The sequence below is a fragment of the Culex quinquefasciatus genome, chromosome 2 (genome assembly GCF_015732765.1).
Source record: "Culex quinquefasciatus strain JHB chromosome 2, VPISU_Cqui_1.0_pri_paternal, whole genome shotgun sequence".
Taxonomy (NCBI): domain Eukaryota; kingdom Metazoa; phylum Arthropoda; class Insecta; order Diptera; family Culicidae; genus Culex; species Culex quinquefasciatus.
Genome location: NC_051862.1, coordinates 5,445,396 through 5,468,297, shown reverse-complemented (window position 1 = coordinate 5,468,297; position 22,902 = coordinate 5,445,396). Strand labels below are relative to the sequence as shown.

The 22,902-nt window shown below is 35.5% G+C and overlaps 1 protein-coding gene across 4 annotated transcripts in view; it reads left to right on the top strand.

Moving 5' to 3' along the window:
• Positions 1-22,902, top strand: part of LOC6051685 — a 505,391-nt gene that overhangs the window by 429,016 nt on the left and 53,473 nt on the right. The gene's annotated exons all lie outside the window — the stretch shown is intronic.

Below are 22,902 nucleotides of genomic sequence, written 5' to 3'. Positions count from 1 at the left end.
AAAACTTAAAAAATAGTTGGCAGGAGGCAATTTGAGAAAATTTTCCCAATCAAACTTTCCAACATTTTTTCTCCAACGCTCTCGTTTATTGGGAGACGTCAAATTTGGCATGCAAAATAGAACGGAAAACTTTTGCATCCCCCTCCGCCCCATCAGCCCAACCCTCATCTGTTTATCTTTGGGGATATCTGTGTGAGGCTGACAAATTTTGGACATTTATTGGAAAGTTTTTTACACGCTGGATGTGAGAATTGATACGTGATAATCGAAAAGTTTGACGAAGATTGAGGAATATTTTTTGATAAATGGGATTGTTGTTTTTTTCTTTCATTTTTTAAAGGAAGTGAAGCGAAACCATATGTCAATAACTCTTTTATTAGGATTATAAATAATTTAACCTAAATAGTAACAGAATTAAATAGGATGAAGTTTATTTTATCTTCATGGTTTGCCTTATTATATTTTCTTTGAGTCAGATCTCGCTACTATTGGAAAATGTTGAAAAATAGCAAAACATTTCAAGATTGTGATTGTGATTGATCGTGAAAATGCATTTTTTCTTATAAGTTCGTCCTTAAACGCCTACATAAAGTTTTGACAGCTGTATAGACAAAAAATTAAAAAAAAATATTTCAAAATTAATGCCTTGAAATTTATAGGTTTGGGAAGGGTTCTTTATAAAAGCAGCAGTCTTCATAAATAAAAACTCTTTTTTTTACAGATCCAACCACAAAAAAAGATTTTTTGAGGATTTGAATTATATAAAAAATCATCTTTCGAGTCATGTAACATTTTTTTCTGAGAATGTATTAAATTCAACATAAGTTTAAATAAAGAATCAAATTTTAAACCAATTAGAATTATTTTCATTTTCATTGTGTATGCACTAAAAAGTGACTGTTTCTGAAAAAGCTTCTTTTGTTAGTAAAAACTTGACCAACTCAGATTTTTTGTAAAATATCAGAAAATTTGATAAAATAAAATAAAATTTAGAACATGCTCAAATGCTATTAAAAAACTGGGAACTTTGGTGTAGGGGTAAGCGTGGTTGCCTCTCACCCAGTCGGCTTGGGTTCGATCCCAGACGGTCTCGATGACATTTTTCGAGACGAGATTTGTCTGACCACGCCTTCCGTCGGACGGGGAAGTAAATGTTGGCCCCGGTCTAACCTAGAGGGTTAGGTCGTTAGCTCAATCCAGGTGTTGGAGTCGTCTCCCTGGGTCCTGCCTCGGTAAAGTCGCTGGTACACAGAAAAAAAAATGATGGTAATATTCATCAGAAAATGGTGACAGATTTTATGGCAAAATAAATGATAAATTTTACCCCAGAAAATGATGAATTTTCATCAGTTTTTGATGAATATTCATCAGGTTCACATTTTTACACATTTTTTATGTAATATTACACAAATAAAGAGGTAATATTCAACCTATAAAATTTTCAACATTCCAAAATCCAACTGTTGGACTGTTGGACTGTTGGACTGTTGGAACTGTTGGACTAACAATCCATAGGTCATCAGTTCGAATCCCGGGGTGGATGGAAGCTGAGGTGTAAAAAGAGGTTTGCAATTGCCTCTCGCAATCGAGAACGCAAACACGGAGAAAAAAGAGCTCCCAAAATCGTGAACAAGCTTTCATGAAAATGGGAACCTCGAACAAAGTGTTCAAATCTTATGGTACGATTTTGGAAAACGTACCATGAAATTTGAACACTTTGTTCGTGGTTTCCATTTTCATGATCGCTTGTTCACGTTTTTAGGAAATCTTTTTTCTCCGTGAAGGCAATGCTGTAGAGCGAGTAATTTGATTTTTTTTCCGTTTTATTTGTTTATCTTTCAAACAAATGCTCAACACGTTTAGATAAGCATTCAACTGTTAAAAGTTTCCTGAAATACTTTTTTAAGTCCTCTGAATAACAAAATTTTCAATCATTTTAAAAGACTAGATTTAATGGAATTCGTGATTTAAAAAATCTGAAAACATTTTTTTCTTTGAGTTGAGAAAATTTCACACTTTATAACTTTAAATATCCTATCAATTGTGTTATAGATATTATTGATTTAAAATTGAGGGTAATTGAGTAGAACTAAAAAACATTTTTTATTTTCTTTATTCTTTGGCAGCCCATATCTTAGTTTTTTTTTATTCAAAAAATATAAATAAATTTGTTACCCAACTTAACCAAAAATTGGTTACAAATTAAATTGGGATATTAAATTCAATTTTAAATCCAAATCTAATTTTTAAATGATTTTTGTGTTCATGTCAATACTTTTCAAATGACACAATTATTAAAAAAAAATCGTCCGTCAAATCCTCTACCTGATAAGTTGACAGTTTTTCTATTAAAAAACAAAATGAAAAATGAAAAAAGAAGGGGGTAAAGTTAGTTAAAAACGAGTTTTTGTGATAAATACACGGAGAGACCGGCCAGGGCAAATCTAAGAAAATCTTGGTTAATTTAACTAAAAGTATGGGTTAATTTTTTACACAGCTTTTTTTCAACAATCGATTGTTGATTTTGTTAACCCAAAATTGCTGACCACCAGTAACTAAAATTAACTAAAAATAGTTGGAATTGCCATTTTCGTTGGTTAAATGGCCGAAAAAATTGTAGCAGTCGACTGCTAGAATATTTTTTCAGAAAATTAACTAATTTTTTTGTTTTAAGCTGAAATATTGTGGAATATTCTGTAAAAACAGGCTGGGCCATACTTTTCAACTATTTTTCAACAATTTTTTCGTTTTATTAACTGAAATATTTTTGCATGCTGCAAATTATTAGTGAATTATAACAAAACATTTCTTAATTAAACATAATTTATGTTAGTGTCGATATATATTTTCTTTAATTATCTAACGATACAGGCCGGGCTGAATTTCTAGCTTTAATTTTAACTAATGTCTTACTTAAATACAGAAAAACATTCGTGCATGTAGTCAATAATTAGCTATTGTTAGCAATATTTTTATTGAATTTGCAGTAAATTTTATAATAATGCCTCACAAATTAATGCTGGGTGTTTTTATATTCGCATTTATTCTGCCTAAAATTTTAACTTTTGTACTAATTTGTTTTTTTTTGCATGAAGTTATTAAATTACTGTTAAAAAGCATCAAAACAAAACTTTTTATTATCTGTTATTATAAAACATGTAAAGTTTGATTAAAGTTTGAAAAAATACGTTGCATAAATCTAAAAATAATAATAAAACATATTACAAATTTTGTTAAACATATTTATAAAAGATGTTTAATTTCTCGTGAATTCCTTGAAGATATTTCACCAAGTAAGTTATTATGTTGTATAAAATTAAGTATTGTATTCACTTACCATCACTGTGCAATCATCCGATAAGTCATCATCATCTACAACGGTCTCAGGTTTAGTTATTTTTCACACAGAATTTACACCAAAACGAACCATTTGCTGCAAATAGACGTATAAAATTTATTAGTAATTTGATACAAAATCCTTAATTTTGTCTATAAACTGAAAAAGGATCGTAAATAAATGTAATTATAATGAGGAAAGAAGAAATATCAATAATGCTCCGTTTCCTGAAAACAATATTTTGAGTTTTACTTACCAGTTTATTTAGCAGTCTTCTATTAACAGCATTTTTAAAATATTTCTATCTTCTTTTGTATATCTTTTATAAATTTTATTTTTTAGACATTTCCCATCATCTCATTTTTATTTTGATATTATGTGTACTCATTTCCATATATTTTATGGTTGATGATTCTGAAAAAAAAATGGTTCATTAAAATTGTATCCATCGTAAGCACGAAGGTTTTTGATTATTCAGTTTTCTAATTAAAATCACAACAGATAAATTGTTACGTAAAAATAAATCCATACTTACTTAGATTAACCAACCTTTTGTTAAATTTGCCCATGCAAGTATTGTCGTGCAAGAGTTCGCCCGCCTCTTCCTTTCACTGCCCTTCCCTTTCCTTAAAACATTGTCATGAAGTCCCCTCGCATCAGAGGTCCTCATTGCGAATGTCCTCGTCTTGTTCTTCATAGTTTATCACCTGCAAAGAAATCATCAACAAACTTACTCACCAATTGCACCTCCACAGTTGCAACAGTGTTCACTTCGATTTGCACTTCAACATTAGCCAAATAGTGTGATTTTCACCTTTCACATTCTCTCACTTCACAATTAACAACACAAACTTAACAAATCGACCGCTCTTGTTCGAATCCTGACTTCAAATGACAAACGTAAACAAACCCAAGTTCATCTTTTAAATAATCAACCAATTGATATTTACATTTAACCAAAAAAAATCTTGATTTTTCTAAAACCAAAGCTAACAGTCGAGCACGTTCATTCGAGTTCGGGAAATCTGTTAGCTTTTGCCTTTAGCATTTTCAACAAACAGGTTATTAAATTATTACTGAATTTTGGTTGATTCAACTGAAAATTGGCCGTAACAAGTACGTTTTTGTGAAATTTACGAAAGTAAAATCAACAATTTTAATTGTTAAAATTTCTGGGCACAGTCTCTCCGTGTAGTTATTTTGAAATGAAAGGAATTTTTTTTACAGAATATTTTTTTTTTCAACTTCATTGTTTTAATCGTAACTAAGAACTTTCCTCAGGACACTAAATTAATCAGAAAATTTCTTCCTGAGATACACATTTTCATGCATTTTTCTTTGGGGAGTTGCTAAACTTGTATAGAGACTTGTATGAAGAAACTAATGATGCAACATTTGATTGCGAATCTGTGGTCTATGGAGCAATTTTTGAGGGTCCTGGTCAATAACGAAGTAGCATCTATGGTCAATAACGAAGTAGCACCAATGCTATGCTATGCAATTTCGCTGAGCTAAAATTATTATAGGATACTCATCAGAAGAACATCCAAAGCCAAATAGCTGGAGCCTATTACACAAAAAGAAAAATCGTATTGTTCAATTATTCGTATTCAACAATTTGAATAATATTTTTAAAATCTAGAGTTTATTTAATAGGTTCAATAAACATATGAAACACAATAACTTATAGGACCTTTAAAAAAACTCTTGAAATATTCTAGCAGAGAAATCATTTATATATACGTTTGTCAAATAAAATTCGACTACAGTTTAAAAAAAATCTCAATAAATTTATCAATGATGTTTCGAAAAAGTATTTTTTAATGTTTCTCAGTTCAATACATACCAAAATTCCAAGCACATTGATACATGCCTAACATTTCCCAAGAGCACCTGACAAAAAAATGTTCGTGCCCAACTCCCTCAGGGGAATGCAAAACATTCCAGCCCAGTCAATCTTCGCTCGACTTGCACCGTTTAACCTGCCGAAAACGTGATCAAAATTGGCAAAATTCTTCGGCAAGCCAAACAAAGTTCTTCTCAGTAGGGAAAACGGGAAAATTCTGTAACAAATTGACTCTCCCCGCGCTCGGCTCTCTTCTGGTTACACCTGGTTCAGGTTGATTTTTCCCTTCGGTCGAAGAAAGAAGAATTTGATACCGTTAATTTAATAAATTCAATATCTTTTAGCAGAAGTTTATGAAAATTGTTTGACTGAGATGTTGCTGGAAGCTAGAAGAGGGGGGGAGGGGGAGCAGAAAAAAATAAAAACCGGAAGCTTCGCTTATCCCTCATAGTTTCGTGAAATGCTTCCAATTTCCTTCAAAAGCAAGGAGGAGAGAGCGGGGGTTGCGAAAAACTTTCCGCAAAGTGCGCAAGCTGGCTTGAAATGAACTTTTCTCTTCATTCTTTCAATTTCCCTCCTCAGCGGCAGCAGTTTTCCCCCGGAAGCATCGCTCAGTCACTTTTGAAGCTGCTGCTGTTTGTTAGTTGGGCACAGGATGAGATTATTCCGCAATTTTGCTCTAGTTTATGATTCAGCAGCAGCACCGAAGATGAATTCCTGCGAAGCTACTGATCTTTTCCCCTTTTTTGCGTTTTTGTTTATAAGGTGCGAGGAAAACTTTTTTTTTATTTTCTTTAACATTTTCCCTCGTTTTCCACTGGCAAGGATGTGCCTCGCGGAAAATTCGTTCGATTTCGTGTGCTTTATTTTTAGCGTCGAGCTTGGCGAGAAACGAACAAAAAATTGAATTAGGCAAAACTTTTTCGCCAAACCCGCGATGACAGCAGCCGCTGCTGCTGCTGCTGTGGAGGCAAGTTTAACCAAGATGTAGGAAAATTTAGATTTTTCGAGCAGGCATTTTGATTTTTTTTTTGCACCGGTGAAAATCCTTCACCATCCGGCACGCGCCTTTTGTGGAAAAGTTTTTAATGATCTCGTGGGATGAGCTCGTCGTGCTGCTGGCAGATATCCTGCCTGGTTTGAAAGATAATTGCAATCCAAAAGATTTGAAAGACACATATCAGCTAAGTTTTGGAGTTTCGAAATGAAATTAAGTTGCCCACCATCTTTTGTTTCTGTAATTTTGATATAAAACTTCTCCTGTTTTCGTAAAAGTTTGAAATTAGTTCAATTTCATGAAGCATCTCAAGTTTAGTCATTGGTCTTATTTATTTGAGAACTATCATTTAGTGAAACTCACTTTTTCGTGAAATGAAAAAAAATGGTCAAAATGCAGTTCGATTGATGGTACCGAAGAAATATCAAACATTCCAAAAATAGCTCCAAATCATGGTCGTCACAGAGAAGATCAAATTTTGACGAATGATTCCAAGAACACTGCAGTCAGCAGCGCCCTCTGGTCCGTGATAACCACCAAGGGGCCCATCATCAGTCAAACAAAGCCCCCCTATCGTAAGCCTCCTGGTTCATCCCTTACCGCGCATGCAAGTCGATAAGAATGTTCATCCCATGCTCGCAATTTTCGCAGTAGCAACACCATCATAAATTCATAAAATTTGATACCCAGACCCGGCGTCGTCTGCTGCCCTAATGCCGACTTGGGGAATTCTTCACCATTGGCAAAACATGTCACTCAATGTCGCACAGGACCACACTACCGAGTTGCGCTTTATCTCCGCGGGGACACGAAAAAATATTTGTTGCCAAATAAAATTCTCATCCATCATCCAGAAGAATCGACCGTGTGGTGTGGGGGGTCGAGACATATTTCGTCAAGTTGTGGGCGAAAACGCAAGTTAGGAACTCGAATTTTGTGCAAGTTGAACATAATTTAAATCTTTAATAGGAGGGGCAGAAGGCAGTAGGCAGAAGTCAATTGACAGAATGCATGAGATAGAGGTACTGCATTTCGATTTTTATCTTTGTACCTTACTGCTCTCTGCTTCTTGACTTCTGCCTTCTGAATTCGGATTTCTGCCTTTTTGTGGAATTCTGCCTGCTTTACGGAAGAAACTTCAATTTTGTACAAGTTGAACTTCATTTCAATGTAAAGAGGCAGAAGTCAGTAGGCAGATAGCAACAGACAGATTTACTGCCTTTTGATTTCAACCTTCTGGTTTGTGCCATACTGCCTTCTGTCTTCTGAATTCTTATTTCTGTGTTATGCTTTTTGACGCTCCTTCTGCCTTCTAATATCTGCTTCATGGAAGGAATTCTAATTTTATACAAGTTGAACTTCATTAAAATCTAGTAAGGCGAAGGCAGAACACAGTTAGCAGATGTCAGAAGTTAATTAGCAGAGAGAAATATATTCTGGTTTGTGCTATACTTCTTCCTGACTTCTGCATTTTGCTTTCTATTTTTTGCCTTCAAACTTTGCTTCTACCTTCTAAATTGTGATTTCCGCCACTCCTTCTGCCTGATGGAAGGAACTAGAATTTTTGAAATTGAAATTGAATTAAATCTAGAAAGGCAGGAGGCAGAAAACAATAGGCAGAAGTAAGAAGTCAATCGGCAGAGAGAAAAATACAGAAAAATATCTGTCTTTTTACATCTATCTTGTGCCTTACTGCTTTCTGCCTTCCGTCTTCTGTCTTTTGCAATCTTACCCTGCTTCTGCATTCTGTATTTTGACCTCTGTCTTCTGCTTCCTGACTTTCCTTCTGCCTTCTGATACATGCCTTAGGGACCATCCATAAACCACGTGGACACTTTAGGGGGTAAGCGATTGTCCACGCTCCATACAAAAAGATTTTTTTGTATGGGCAATTGTCCACGAAGGGGGGTTGAGATTCCCAAAAAAGTGTCCACGTGGTTTATGGATAGTCCCTTATGGAAGGAACTCGAATATTATACAAGTTGGACTTTATTCAAACCTAAAAATGCAGGAGAAAAAAAACAGTAGGCAGAAATCAGAAGTCAATCGTTAGAGAGCAAAAAAACAATGGAACTGCCTTTTTATTAATATCTTCCGGTTTGTGCCTTACAGCGTTCTGCTTTTTGTCGTTTGTATTCTGACTCTGCTTCTGCATTTTTACTTTTGTCTTCTGCATTCTGATATCTGCCTTCTGGAAGGAATTCGAGTTTTATACAATGTGAACTGTACTTTAAAAAGGCAGGAGGCAAAATACAGTATGCAGAAGACAGAGGTCAATAGGCAGGCAGTAAAGACAGAGGTTCTATCTTTTGAGTTCGATCTTCTGGTTTGTGCCTTACTGCTTTCTGCTTTCTAACTCTTATTCTGCCTTAAGGTATCTGCCATCTGGCTTGTATTTTTTACCCTCTACCGTTTGCCTTCTGCATTAGACTGAAGATTGATGATTAAAGACTGCAGACAGAAGAAAAACACAGAAGACAGATGGCAAAAGGTGAAGATTGGCTAAAGACTTAAGACTGAAGGTAGAATGCAGAAGGCAGTAGGCAGAAGTCAGAAGGCAGGAGGCAGAAGACAGAAAACTAGAAGACAAAGTCCAAAAACTAGAAGACAAAGTCCAAAAACTAGAAAAAAATGGCAGAAGACTGAAGACTGAAGACTGAAGACTGAAGACTGAAGACTGAAGACTGAAGACTTAAGACTGAAGACTGAAGACTGAAGACTGAAGACTGAAGACTGAAGACTGAAGACTGAAGACTGAAGACTGAAGACTGAAGACTGAAGACTGAAGACTGAAGACTGAAGACTGAAGACTGAAGACTGAAGACTGAAGACTGAAGACTGAAGACTGAAGACTGAAGACTGAAGACTGAAGACTGAAGACTGAAGACTGAAGACTGAAGACTGAAGACTGAAGACTGAAGGCAGTAGGCAGAAGGCAGAAGCGGAAGTCAGAAGCAGAAGGCATAAATCAGTAGGTCGAAGATAGAAGGCAGAATACTGAAAATTGAAGACTGAAGACTTAAAACTGATGCCTGAAGACTTAAGGCAGAAGGCAGAAAGATGGAAGGCAGAAAGCTGAAGACTGAGGGCAGAAGGCAGAAGACAGAAGGCAGAAATCAGTAGGTTCAAGGTAGAATACTGAAAATTGACGAATGAAGACTAAAGATTGAAGGCTGAAGATGGAAGACTGAAGACTTAAGGCAGGAGGCAGAAGGCAGAAAGCAGATATTAGAAGATAGAAGACTGAAGACTGAAGGCAGAAGTCAGAAGACAGAAGGCAGATGTTAGGTGGCTAAATAGACAAATTAAATTTAACATTTTCCTAACAAAAATCGTTTTCCTTCCCTGCGTAAATTCCATCCGTCACTGGGTAGGTGTGAACACTGCGGCGGAGACAAATTGTTCCGAGACGTCCCGGCAGGATTTTCCTTCACCCCCCACCCTTCCCGGACGGAAGGCACCACTCATGAGTACGTGACACCAGCCGACACTTGGCGGGCATCGACTAATGAAAAATATTGTTTCTCATCCAGTCGGTGTTTGCCGTCACTTTTCATACGTGTCACCACACAGAAAAGCCGAGACCTGGTTGCGAATAGAGTCTTCCAAAAGGAAATTTCTGTGTAGGCCGAAACACACGTTTGCAAATCGAAAGCTCGGTGTGAAAGATGAAAATGTCGCCCGCCTGTGTGTGTGTGTCGAAGAAATTGGATTACGGAAATCGCGTCCCGACAGGGGGGACGGGTGTACAGTGACAACACCACGTGAGTCAACTGAGTTACGAAAATAGGGAAACATTTTGAAAAGGCATACAAAATTTCAAACTTGTCCTCAAAAGCTAATGGCTTGAATTTTGTTTTTTTTTTCAAATTTATGTGACATTTTCAAAAGTTACTCCCTCCGAGCCCCGAAAACCAAGTCACAGGCAGATTTGATGATCTTTTGCGTATCATCCAGCAATTGACTGTCAATGCCGACGGTGGATCCTCCCCCCCCCCCATCCAACAGGCAAAGCAAAACGCCTCCGACCCATATTTTCATTGTCACGTTCGTTTGGGGCCCGAAATTGGCAGTGAAAATGTTGTCTGACAGCAGTCGGTAATAAAATTTAGCGGCTGCGTCTCTATTTTGAATTCACGGGATTTGTGTGGACCGTCAATCAGGGATCGGCCGTCCGTGCGGAAGCAGTCAACAATAAATTTTCAAATTTCGGTTTGGATTTGTGTCAAGCATGATTTGAGGAACTTCGATGGAATTTGTTTTTTTTTTGTTGTTTTTTCTTATCTTAAAACTTTTATAGGAAGAAAACAGAAAAAGAAGGCAGAAAACAAGTCAAAGGCAGAACGTCAAAAGGCATAGAACAATTCAGAAAGTAGAAGACAGAAAGCAAACAGCAGAGGGCAGAAACCACAATGCAGATAACAGAGGGCAGATGGTAGAAAGCAAAAGGCAGATTTAGAAGGTGGAATACTGTAGCCTAAAGGCAGAAGATAGAAAGCAGAGACAGCATAAAATACATTCAGGTTATCTTAAGTTTCCCAAGAACAACACTTATCTTTCGCAAATTGGACACTCGTTGTAACGACAACAACACGACGTCAAACGCACCGGAATGATCCAATCAACGCCAGCAAAATTTATTGCGATAACATTTGGCCGCAGCCCCCCCGAAGCCATCCGAAAACGCCAAAGACTGTCACTCAAGCGTAAAATGTCATAAAATCTTATCACCCAACCACTCAAAGTATCAGAGAAAGCACCACGCGTATGTTTCACTCTCACTCTCCTTTTCACCATCCGTACACCCCTCGGGCCAGCTCGGTCACCACGGCTGTCAATCCGCCGAGAAAGAGTCCACTCGACTTTCCGGCTAGCCTCCGAGGATGGTCACGACCGCCACCACCCAACGCGACTGCCAACGGGAAATTGCCTCATCATCAAATTAGCGATAAATTAATAAACTTCCAGCGGGCGACCTTCCACGACCATCCTCTAACCCTCAGAGGAAGAGGAAGAAACCCGCCGGGCAGGGCCTTCACAGCGCAACGCAGATAATCAAAATCAATCCAGGAAATTTACGACCATTATCTTATCCTGACGGAGCTGACGGACGGATGGTGGAGGGTTTTTTCGGTGGTTTGGGTTTGGGTCCTGACTGGACGATGCTTTCGTGAAACTCAATTTCCCGCCGACGTCGTCGAACGTTGTCGACATTTTGTAAAAGGGGCGAAAATCGAAACGATGGTTGATGGCTTGCACGTGGAATTATTACACTGGGAAGAATGAAATGATTTTATTTTAAATTTTTTTATTGCCTTGATCTTTGTCGGGATCTTTCTAATGACCAAAAACAATATTTTTTGCATCTTTTTTGTAGTTTTTAGCCAGCTAAACCAAGCTGATAATTTTTGTTTATGGTTATGTTTTACACTTCTATATTTTAACTTATTCTAATGTTCATATTCTTTTATATTGATAGTCAAATAATCATATTTTTAGCTCTTTAATGTTGAAAACTTCTCGATGATATTTTTTCAATGAATTTTTTAACCATCGTTTTCAAAATATATTAGGTAAAACAAAATAAGTTATTTCACCTCAAACGAACACAGTGCTCGAAATCAACATTTTCTGTTCAAGCTTATAAATCATTAAAAAAAACCATAAATATCTAAAACCAAGCAAGAATCTAAAAATTGTGAATCGTAAAAGTTCGATCCAGGACTCATTTCAAAGTAAAAAAGGACGTAGAATCGACAGACAGCAGTTTTGAAATCTTAAATTGATTTCATTGTGTGTTGTGCAAATGAAAACTTGTTGTCTTATTTTTGCTTGGAGCACATATTTTAACAAATCTTCTCTGAGAAAATTATACACAAGATTCAGTTTTTATATCAATGTTTTCCTTGTAGTTTACGACAAAATGAATTTTGAAGGTACGAGTTTAATCATTACCGTAATATTTAATATTCGGCTGTTTTGAAATGTTAATCTTGATTCCTAAATTTTGAATCTGACCATTATATTGAAAGATATCGTGGTAAAGAAACGAATGCTTAATTATTAACTCTGAGGGAATCTCAATTTTTTTATTTTTTTTACTTTGCATAGTCATATATCCGCTACCAAAAGCAGTTTAAAAATGTGGGGCTTGTTTTCAGTTCTGCGAAATCATGTAATAGAAATTAATATACATGGGAAATATTCTTTTTAAATCAAAAACTCTTACTTTATTCAAGCAAAAGTTACTCAAAAATGACATAACTTGAAATCAGTGCATTTTCTCAAAATTACTGTAAAATATTCTTGTGTTGTTTTAGAAAGGTCCAATAAACCATATTTTTAACAACATTTCATTTATTTTTTTTTATTTTTACAACAACAAATTAAAGCAAAAAAAATATCCCAAAACTTGTTCGACCTTATTTTGGCAACTTTTTTAAAAATCTCTTTTTTACCAAAAAAAAAAACTTGGTTTGGTCATTCTGTTTTTTTTTAAAGGGAATATATTTCAACAAAAATTTTTTTCAAATTAATTTTAAGGCACAAAAAGTGATAAAATTTTTATTCCGTATACCATTTTTCCGGTGCATTCCCCATCCATACTTACAGTTTTGCTGAAAACACCAAATTGATAAAAAAAAATCCCTCAAAAAGCCTAGATTTTTGAATTTTTACTGCCATTTGTAGGGAAAATGTTATGGCTAAACCAATGATACTAAATGGATCTTTTGAACATAAGGAAATCATCCAGAAAGTTTAAGCCAGATTAAAAAATAATGTTTTTGTAAAAAGTTGTTTCATTTAAAAATATTAATCAAGAATAAATAAACAGTATTGAATAAACTGTATTGAAATTCAAGTTGAATTAAATTGTATATTAAAGTAAATTTTTTATTTTATTAAGTTTTTGTCATAGCAATAAAATCGGTAATTCGTCATGTCTAAATCTACGTTATAAAAACACAGTTAATATCAGAATAAACACTTACAATTCCAAACAAGCAGCCGAACTCTAGAGAATCTCAAAAAAGCAAAACCGTCAATCAATTCAGTTTATTTATAGTAACAAATTCAAATAAAAATAATTAAAAAAAACTAACTAAATCCACCTATGTGGTTGGTGCCTTCCTCACTCTTTTCCAACAATGGGTGATATGTAATATGATGAGTTTGGACACAAATTTCGTCTAATTTCGTTAAGTTCCGGAATACAAAAAACACACATATCACTCAGGGGCTCATAAGTGGCATCATAAGTGGTCATAGCTTGAGACAGGGTTGCCAGATCTACAATGTTTTGGACTCGTTGGAAAGGTCTTTTGATTACCTTACCAACAATGGGTTGGATGATGGATCCGGACATTGATAACAATCATTTAAGTGAGATCCGGCTACAAAAAGTACATAAATATCACTTAAGTGGTTATAACTCAATACAGGGTTGCCAGATTATCAAATTGGACTCGTTGGAAAGGTATTTCAATTACCTAACTAACGATGTATAACATGATGATGTTTGGTTTAGTTTACTGCCATTTATTCAACTGTGGTAGCTGTTTGACATGTGGCGTCGCGGTTTTCATCAAGCATTCATAGCATGCTAAGGAAAATTTGATGCTTTTCTGGGGAGAACCGTTGGTTCCAAAAACTCCGAATGTATTCCCGTTGAGCTCGATGGGGGTTGAACGAATCGACCTGGTCTCTTAGGGAAAGGTGTTCTCCAGACGATTCCGCTCATTTCTGGCCATCCTAGAAGTTTCTACATGTTTTCCCCAGGTCTGTAGGAGCGAATGAACAAAAATTCAAAATTTCCCATGGTAATTTCCATGTAAACTTAAACTCGCTTGAGACAAGCCAGTTTTCAACCAAATAAGCTGAAATTTGGCGTGAGAGTCCCGTCGGGTATACCCTACAAGGGGAACCACACCAGAACTTGATCTGAGAACTTTTCAAAATCCGTACCCACCCTAATGTATACATCAAGGTGGGTTTTCGAGCTTTAAATAAAAAGTTCAATTTTATAGCAGGATTATAGCCTTACCTCAGTGAGGAAGACAAAATCAAAAATATAATATTTATTAAATTAATTTCTTTATTTAAATAGCTCTAGTTTACTGAATCTTTCAATTGCCTTATAAGTTTCGAAGAGAAATTCGAAATAAAACTTTAAGAAATACGAACAATTCTTAAATGCATTGTTTCCTTTCTTGATTTTTTTCTTAACGGTGCACAGCAATCAGAGCTTTTGCACCAAGATTTTTGTAACAAATATTTTAGTTTTTTTTAAATACAGGTACCATCGAAATATTTTTTTTAATAATTTCCTAAGGTACTGTCTACAAAGCGATTTATAATCAAATTTGCCTAATTTTACCACCAGATTGTGGCAGGATTTGGTCCGTAAGTTTGACAATTTTAAAATAAGAAGACAGTAACTTCCTTGGTTGCTGGGCTCCCTTAACGTGAAGACTTCCGTCATTGTCATGATTTTTCGTTCAAAGATATAAATTTTGCGTCGCTTTCAATATTTTTACAAAATTCCCTACACATGCTAATTCCTTTTAGTAACGATTGTCCCATTCCTTGTAAAGTTATGGAAATAGTCATTAATCAATGATTGTCAACTAGGACGTCAATGACTGTGCCACAAAATTATATAAATTTTGAAGCACTATTGATTTAGATCAAAAATTCCTTCAGTGGCTTCAAAATGGCAACAACCGGCACATGATGATTCCTTTTGGTGCTGAAATTCGTTAAATTGAATTTAATACAGAATACTTTATAGTGATGATCAATTTTCTTCGAAAATGATCAACAGCTTCACATTAAGCATACATTTTGATGTATTGATTAAATTTTGATTTTGAAATATTGCAGAAAATATTATAAATGTTCACAGAGCCAAATTTAATATTCAAACTGTTAGACATTTTTTTTTAATTTTAATTTTTTTTCCGGTGCATTGAGCGCAATGATTTTCAAAAAGTAAAAAAATCTTCTAAAAATCTCAACGTTTTATAAAAAAACTACCTCTTCTTTCCCAAAAAAAAAAAATAGAATTGAAAAAGAACTCTGAAGTGATCGGATTTCATAATAACTTCATAATTAGGTTACGAGTTAAGTAACCACTGACTGTTTTAAAGCATCAAAAAGTCTTGTCTTGAATTAGTTTTTGGTAGTGTTGCCAATTAAAAAAAAACAATTTTTTTTAAACCTTTGAAAATTTTAAAATGCTATTTTTTAAACTTTTTATAGATTTTAAATTCAATTTGGAATAAATAAGCACCATACACAAAGTTGGAGAAAGTGTACACGATGTTGTTGTTGTAAAAAAGTGCAATTTAGAGAGGGCTTTGAATGGTGCCCCTGCCCATGGTTGTCCAAGCCGTGTATTTTTCATAAATTTCCTTTAAAAAATTAGAAATACTTTGAAGAGTGGACATCTTTTTGCCGGGATTCCAAATGAGATGAGCCAATTAAGGAAAAATAAGGATATTTTTTTTTAATTTTTCAATAAAGGTTACAAAAAAATAAGGATAATTTAAATACACGGAGTATTTTTTTATATGTTCTTCTAAAAAAACATTAAAAATTTGCTTCCCAGTGTCTTTAACTTCAGTCGGCTCATTTGACCCATCACGTGGCCCCCAGGTTGCAGCCCTCTGCCCTGGCTGTCAACTGATTGGCTGACATTGACGCGAGAGTGTTGCCGGATTCCAACGCCCTCCCCACCTACGGTGAGTGGCCCAAGGCGACGTCCATGTCACACTCCAAATTCGAAGAAAAGTGACGCGTCATTAATGTCATATTCCCTGAGGGGGCAAAAGGACACTTTTCAGAGTGTGTTGTTGTTGTTTCCTCAGAGAGGTGTTACCGTGCAATTAAAGATGGAAAGCTCGTAAAAATCTGTTTGACGCTTGTAAAATTGTTATGAGATTAGTTCTGGTTCAGGTTCAGGTTAAGGTTCGTCCTGCTGAAACAAAACGGACGTGAGCTTAAGCTATTGGGGGGTCAGAGGTAATCCCATTAAGTGGTTTAGTTTTGATGTGTTGTGTGGAGGGATGTGAGCTAATCTAATGATCGTCCTTTGGTAAGTCGGATTAGGACAACAGCAGCGGCTAATACGGGATCGTTCTATTTTGATGGTGGTTATGTTCATGTGTTTGGATGTTAAGCTGTCATTAGACTGTGTGATGAATTTGTTTTCAGAGTGATGCTCAATAATTATCCGATTAAATTTGTGTAATTGAAGGATATTTTCTGATTTCTGCTTACTAGACGGAGCCAGTGCATTCTGTGAAGTCACAAAGTTCCAATCATTTTCAATTAACTGGTTGAATAATGAACCTTAAGCCCCTTATTTGCAGTGCACCGATTTTCCGACAAGATAATAGCAATAAAAGCTTCTCAGAAACAGCCCGTTGATTCGCCCACAGATACAGAACATCCTGTGCAAAGCTCTCTTTCATTGGATTAAAATGAAAATTGCAGCTTTACCTATCCTTTTTTTCGAGCTCTCCGCCGACTCGCACAACTTAATCAGTTTTATACACAACTAAAAGCTTTTTATTTTAAACCCACTCTCCCATCCCATTCCGTGACTGTCGTCGCCATAGACCAAGAGTCCTAGTCGTTGTTCTCCTCGGCAACAGCAATGCAATTTCCTTTTCACCTTGCCAGCCAACCAGAGAGCGCTTTCTGTCCATTTCGCCCAACCTCGCCAACCCCGGAAACACATAACTAAAACCGGATCAAGCAAATAAAATGACTTTCATCACATACACACCCACTGCGGCAGTACGAGCACACGGTGGGTTTGAAGTGGTCAAAATTTCAAAATTATTGCGAGACTTTATCCCAAAAGAAAAAAAGAAAAGTAATTTTGTCCAGTTTTACCTCACAGCCAACCCACTGTGTCCAGCAACTCCGTTGCAGAACGTGGTGTAGCTGCAGCAATTTCCGGGGCGGTTTCACACTGGGTCTCAACTCACATCGAGCAGACAATAAGGTTCGGCCCAAACCCACGCACACACGGGGTGGCAATGCTTTCGAGCATTTTTTTTTTCTCTCTCTCTCTCTCTCTGGACCATTCCGGAAACATAAGACCCTGCTGCTGTAATTTACTTATTATCAAACTATGCAGTGAACATAAAATTTAATCCCTTTAAATTACGGAAAGCGGATTAATGGTAACAAATTAAAATATACGGACGGTTCCAGCGATTTTCCGGGTAGAAGGTAGCAACCGGAGAAGACTTTGGCGCGTTAAAAATAGGCTGGATTTTCTGCCAAGAAAAAAAAAATGGTTCGGAAAAAAAGTTTGCTACCGGTGGAAAATCTCTTGGCACTAGGTGGAAGGAGGAGCAGCAGCAGTTTGAAGATTAAAAACTCAAACCAGCCACCGAGAAAAAAAGAAGGCAAGGAATAGCTAGAAGAAAATTGGGAAAAGTGATCTCCCAGGGCTAAATTTGGGTGCGAGTGTGCATGCGAAAAAGATTAGTGGCTAGAAAGTGGACCTTCCCGACATGCTTGGTGAACTTTGTGGACTTTAAGATTGTTTATAATCAAAAGATAATAATACTTTATTTTTTGGATAGTATTCATCATATTTCATTTAAGTTTTTAAACAAATTCTTCAATTATTCAATACATTAATCGATTTCAATTAAATTTTATTACAAACAAATGATTATTGAAAAAATAAACAATAATGATGTGGAAACTAAATTTTCAAAAACATCAATTTTATACTTTTAAACAGAAGATTTACTTTTTGAAAAAAAAGCATTAACTTTTGATACACCGTCAGTGGGGCTGACATTCGGTCTGAGGGGTGAGATTGGGTCGAAGTGATTTTTCACGGATTTTTAAATTCCTCAGGTTCTTTTCAATGAAATTTAAGCTGACTTAGCTGCAAGGTGGGTCTCGTGGCGCAGGGGTAGCGGCTTCGGCTGCCGATCCCGATGATGCTATGAGACGCGGGTTCGATTCCCGCCTTATCCACTGAGCTTCTATCGGATGGTGAAGTAAAACGTCGGTCCCGGTTTCTCCTGTCTCGTCAGAGGCGCTGGAGCAGAAATCCCACGTTAGAGGAAGGCCATGCCCCGGGGGGCGTAGTGCCAATAGTTTCGTTTTTTTTTTTTTTTTTTTAGCTGCAAGAATCTTGTTCCTAGAACAAATCATATCATTTTGGAAGCGCTTTTGGCCAAAAATGACCCCTCAAAATAAAAAAATTAATTCGGAAAGCCAAAGCATTTTCAAGATTAAAAAATGGTTGAAATATGGATTTTTGGCGGTTTTTTTTAAATCTTAGCCCGGGGTTGGGTTGTATAGGGTTGAAGAAAATTGCTACGAGCGATTTTTTAAAATATCAATGAATTCATGAAAATATTTTTTTTCGTAAACTTTATGTTATTTTCTAAAAATGGCCATATTGTTAAAAAAATCATAACTTATGTATGTAATGTATTTTTAATAGTTTCCCAAAAATTGCAAAAGATTTTTGTATGTAAATTTTAATTTTCAGCACTATTTTTTGCATCCTTAGTTTTTTTTTGGCATCTTAGATGGAGAAGAGGTCAACTAAGATTATTTTGGTTAAACATACTTTCATTTTATAGATTAAAATAAAAAAAAAATCTGGAGTTTTCTTTGAAATGGTCCATTAAACCAAATTTCCAGTTTTTGTTTTTTGGGTGTTTTTTAACACTCCTGACTCAAGGCGGTTTAAAAACATTCAAAAAGCAAAAACTGTAATTTGGTTCATTGGACCTTTTTTTCAAAAAACTCCAGAAATTTTCTATATTTTTTTTCCTTTAGAGAAAAATATTTCCAAAATTAAACAACCAAACCGAACACTTGATATTCTTAAAAATAAATGTTTTAAGGCCGTTTCAAATGAAAGGGTTGATCTGATAATTTTGCAAATACTTGTTTTCGAATGAACGGAGATGGTTTATGATAGTTTCACATTGAACATCGTATGCATATTTGCTGAGTTAGCGTCACTTGCGTGAACACCTTAATTTTTCTTTTTTGCGTCAGCAATATTTTTTTAAGAGATAATTTGCAGGAAATTTTCACATCTTTTCAGAGATGTTCAAGCTTGTTTATGACTTCTACAGATTGAGAAAGTATTTTACAAAAATAAAATTACATTTACATTTTCTATGATTTGAAAATGGTGCACGATATAAATTTGAGGTAAAGAACGTTTTGTTGGAAATTTAATAATAAAAGTAAAGTTAAAAAAGTGTTTTAAATAGTTTTCACCGTTTTTGAAAAAAATAAACGATGTCTTGCAACACTGCAAAATTAAATTTGACAAAAACCATAAATATTTTGATTTTTTGTTCAACAACTATTTGTTTTGAAAAATGTTTTTTTTTTTGATTTTTTTTTTCAACAAAAATGGTTTTTCAGTGTTACTCATTATTGAATATGTAACATTTAGTTTAGAGTGTAGATGAATAGCTCAAAGGTCTTAATGTTTTGTTTCAAAATGTGCATAAAACTATTTTTTTTATATAAATAAAATCCATATTTTTTTACAAACAGAATTTGACAGAAGGTTGGAAGAAAAAAAAACCAATGAACAAAAGGTCTGAAGGGCAAAGGTCGAATGTAGAAAAAAATAATTACCGTGAAAGGGGGTGACTTTGATACCCGGCGTGACTTTTACAGGTTCACGATTTTTCCGCAAAATGAAGAGTACAATTAGAATACTAACAAAATGAATCATACTGACTGTGGTAGAGAAGTGTTAAAAGTTCCTCAAGAAGAACTTTTCAAAAAAAAAAAAAATATGAAAAGTTTTAAAAGTTAGTTTACTATAGTTAAGAAAATGTTGATGGAAGTCATTGTTTTAAACTTCTTAAAGTATCATGATTTTGAATCGGAAAACGGAATACATTTTCGGTTTCCTTGAAGAATTTTCCACTAGGAGAATTTTAAATAAGTTTGTAAATAATAAATAATATGTGGTTTTGAACACAATAAAAAAATCTCCAAATTTTAAAGCAATTTTAGTTGAACAAATTTCATGTAAAATGTGAAAACTTGTGATTTGTATGAAATGCAACATAAATCAATAATTTTATTAAAAAAAACTAACTTAATCCACCTATGTGGTTGGAGCCTTCCTCACTCATTACCAACAATGGCTGATTTGATGGGGTTGTACACAAATTTCATCTATTTTTTAGATTCGGATTAAGAAAGTACATAAATATCACTTAAATGGCCATATCTCGAGACAGGGTTGCCAGATCTTCAATGTTTTGGACTCGTTGGAAAAGTCTTTTGACAACCTATCCAACGATGGGTCGGATGGTGGATCCGGACATAGTTTACATACATTTAAGTGAGATCCGGCTTCAAAAAAGTACATAAATATCACTTAAGTGGACATATCTCGAGACAGGGTTGCCAGATCTTCAAGGTTTAGACTCGTTGGAAAGGTCTTTTGATAACCTAACCAACGATGGGTCGGATGGTGGATCCGGACATAGTTTACATACATTTAAGTGAGATCCGGCTTCAAAAAAGTACATAAATATCACTTAAATGGCCATATCTCGAGACAGGGTTGCCAGATCTTCAATGTTTTGGACTCGTTGGAAAGGTCTTTTGATAATCTAACCAACGATGGGTCGGATGGTGGATCCGGACATAGTTTACATACATTTAAGTGAGATCCGGCTTCCAAAAAGTGCATAAATATCACTTAAGTGGACATATCTCGAAACAGGGTTGCCAGATCTTCAATGTTTTAGACTCGTTGGAAAGGTCTTTTGATAACCTAACCAACGATGGGTCGGATGGTGGATTCGAACATAGTTTACATACATTTAAATGAGACCCGGCTACAAAAAGTACATAAATATCACTTAAGTGGACATATCTCGAGACAGGGTTGCCAGATCTTCAAGGTTTAGACTCGTTGGAAAGGTCTTTTGATAACCTAACCAACGATGGGTCGGATGGTGGATCCGGACATAGTTTACATACATTTAAGTGAGATCCGGCTTCCAAAAAGTGCATAAATATCACTTAAATGGCCATATCTCGAGACAGGGTTGCCAGATCTTCAATGTTTTGGACTTGTTGGAAAGGTCTTTTGATAACCTATCCAACGATGGGTCAGATGGTGGATCCGGACATAGTTTACATACATTTAAGTGAGATCCGGCTTCCAAAAAGTGCATAAATATCACTTAAGTGGACATATCTCGAGACAGGGTTGCCAGATCTTCAATGTTTTAGACTGGTTGGAAAGGTCTTTTGATAACCTAACCAACGATGGGTCGGATGGTGGATCCGAACATAGTTTACATACATTTAAATGAGACCCGGCTACAAAAAAGTACATAAACATCACTTAAGTGACCATATCTCGAGACAAGGTTGCCAGATCTTCAATGTTTTGGACTCGTTAGAAAGGTCTTTTGATAACCTGACCAACGATGGGTCGGATGGTGGATCCGGACATAGTTTACATACATTTAAGTGAGATCCGGCTTCAAAAAAGTACATAAATATCACTTAAATGGCCATATCTCGAGACAGGGTTGCCAGATCTTCAATGTTTTGGACTCGTTGGAAAGGTCTTTTGATAACCTAACCAACGATGGGTCGGATGGTGGATCCGGACATAGTTTACATACATGTAAGTGAGATCCGGCTTCCAAAAAGTGCATAAATATCACTTAAGTGGACATATCTCGAAACAGGGTTGCCAGATCTTCAATGTTTTAGACTCGTTGGAAAGGTCTTTTGATAACCTAACCAACGATGGGTCGGATGGTGGATTCGAACATAGTTTACATACATTTAAATGAGACCCGGCTACAAAAAGTACATAAATATCACTTAAGTGGACATATCTCGAGACAGGGTTGCCAGATCTTCAATGTTTTGGACTCGTTGAAAAGATTTTTGATAACCTATCCAACGATGGGTCGGATGGTGGATCCGGACATAGTTTACATACATTTAAGTGAGATCCAGATATATGTGAAAACACATTTTTATACATAACTTTTGAACTACTTATCGAAACATCAATCTTTGTAAAACTCGATCTATGGGACCCTTAACCAAGTCGAATGCAACAGGTTCGGGTCAAATCGGTTCAGCCAGTGCCGAGAAACACGAGCTAGTTTGTTGGTCACATACATACATACATACACACACATACACACACACATACACACAGACATTTGTTCAGTTTTTGATTCTGAGTCGATATGTATACATGAAGGTGGGTCTACGACGTTTTTATACAAAGTTCATTTTTAGAGCAGGATTATAGCCTTACCTCAGTGAGGAAGGCAAAACAAGATTCAACAAACTACAGGCAAAATTCCGACTTTTTAACACTTTTACCTAAAAAGCCTAAAAACTTAGTTAACTTAATATAAACATTGATTTTTTCTCAAAAAATATATTAGCAACCTTTGTGATGGTACATTTAACGTAAAAATAAAGTAAGAACATCTCAAATATAATTTCAACAAGAAAAACTATATCTATCAAAATCACCCCGGGATTTGAATAAAAAAAAAAACGCAACTATTTTTATAAACACTAATTAAAAAAACATTTTTTCCAAAATAGTGCAAAAAGCAAAACACTCAAATAGTGACTTTGTGTGGCCTACCCCAGTACATGTTTTAAAAATAATTATCTTGAGAAAACCCTTACCTGTTGGAAAAT